Here is a 2,357-nt window from a genome sequence, read left to right on the forward strand (position 1 = left end):
CGCCTTTAGTCCCAGCACTTGGGAGGCAGAGGCAGGCGAATTTCTGAGTTTGAGGCCAGCCTGGTCTACAGAATGAGTTCCAGGACAGCCAGGGCTACACAGAGAATCCCTGTCTCGTAAAACCAAAAAAGAAAAAAGAAAAAAACAAACAAGAAAGAAAGAAAGAAAGAAAGAAGGGAAGGAGGGAAGGAAGGAAGGAAGGAAGAAAGAAAGAAAGAAAGAAAGAAAGAAAGAAAGAAAGAAAGAAAGAAAGAAAGATCTCCTTATGAACCTTCTATATAGACTGGGCTGGCTTCATACTTGTGACCTTCCTGCCTCTGCTTCCTGAGGGCTAGTATTATAGGCCTGAGCTATCATGCTCAGCTAGAGTTCCTTCTTTTGATGGGGTTGTGTCTCCCAGACTTGACCCTTCTGGCCTGTGGTTGGAGTGATGGTCCTGATCATCCAAATGTCTTTTGGGCCATCCTTCTTTTTTCTTTTCTTGTCTTTACATTTTATTTATCTGTGTATGTGAGGAGAGGCATGTGAGTGCATTGTGTTCTTGCTTACATGCATGAACATACCACAGTATGCATGTGAGCTTAGAGGACAATTTGATAAAGTCAGTTTATGAAACACAGGCCCCAGACTTAGCAGCAAGTTCCCTTATGCACTGGCCTATCCTGGTAGCTCTCTGTATCATCCCAATTTTAGTATATGTGCTGCCGAAGTGAGCATGTGGTAGCTCTCAATCATCTATTTTCATGACGAATAACACTTGGCTTCCATTGATTTCATTTTCTGCTCTTCATACTCATTTATTTTCTGGTGAGATGAATGTTTAGAAAATGTATACAGTGGTCTACTTGAACTTGTGACTTGAGATGGGGTCTCACATAGCAGGGTGATCTCTAACTTGCTATGTAGCAGAGTAGGAACTTGAATTTCTTGGGTCTTTTTCTTTTTTTTTTTTTTTTTTTTTNTTTTTTTTTTTTTTTCGAGACAGGGTTTCTCTGTATAGCCCTGGCTGTCCTGGAACTCACTCTGTAGACCAGGCTGGCCTTGAACCCAGAAATCCGCCTGCCTCTGCCTCCCAAGTGCTGGGATTAAAGGCGTGCACCACCACCGCCCAGCAGGACCTTGAATTTCTAATTCTCTTGTCTCCACCTTCCAAGTGCTAGGATTCCAGGTATCTACCATCACTCTCGTCTTTGGAAATAGATTCTTGAAATAACAGATATCATTCAAACTTTAGCTACTGAGGAATAAATGTCAGCACACCCATTTTTCAATTTTTCAGAAATATTTACTATTGCGTAAACATTTAGTAATATGCAGCTCATGTTTAAGCAGCCGTGCAGCAACCTTTGCCTTGATCACAAGTTTATTTGTGTGGAAAAAGCACAGCAGTATCTGATAAATATATACAATATCTTCGACCTAATTAGTACCTGGGGGCAGGTTGTTTATAAACCAGAAAACAAGGGACACATTAAACACCCCTAGCAGTGTTCTCTACATACTGTTAAGCTCAGACATGAGGAAGACAGTTTGCTCTTTAAGCAGAGAGCCAGATAACCTTCAGAATACCATTAAGTTCAGCAAGCAACTAGAATAACTGCTGACCCATGAAGTAGTAATATTATTTGCAGCCCTGCAGCCCCAGACCCAGGAGAAATGAATTTTGTTCGTTTTACCTTCATGTTAAAGATCTACTTAAGAGGGCAATATAGGAAACTGTATTCTTGCTTTTAGAATTAGTAAGAAATATGTTTAGTATTTTGTGCTGAGGAACATGTACTAGCTGGGTCTGCCCTCCACCGTCCAACAATCACTCCCACATGACTTCCAGGTAACCATTTACCAGGATTGCTATAGAAATCAACCACTGATCAGGGAATAACTGCCTCAAGAGACCAGTAATGAGTTACCAAGGATTATGCATCACATCATGCTTCATATGCAGATGAGGTTGCCATCTGGTGGATCTTTTCTTAACTAAAATCAAAATAGCATTGATAAACACAAGCACAGCCATCTTCATGGAGATGAGGGAAAAACAACCTTCCATTTATCAACACCTTACTTAAAAAAAAAACATTTATTGAGTGTTTATTTTATTATTGGTACTGAATGAGTGTGTGTCAGAAGGGAAGTATGGAAATATATGAGGAGAGTAAGCACACTGAAGCTTCAGGTATATATAAAAGTAAACAGGGGCTGATGAGATGGCTCAGTGGGTAAGAGCACCCGACTGCTCTTACCCACTGGACCTTACTGCTCCGAAGGTCCAGAGTTCAAATCCCAGCAACCACATGGTGGCTCACAACCATCCGTAACGAGATCTGGCGCCCTCTTCTGGAGTGTCTGAAGACAGC

This window comes from Mus caroli, chromosome X (assembly GCF_900094665.2).
Source record: "Mus caroli chromosome X, CAROLI_EIJ_v1.1, whole genome shotgun sequence".
NCBI classification, from domain to species: domain Eukaryota; kingdom Metazoa; phylum Chordata; class Mammalia; order Rodentia; family Muridae; genus Mus; species Mus caroli.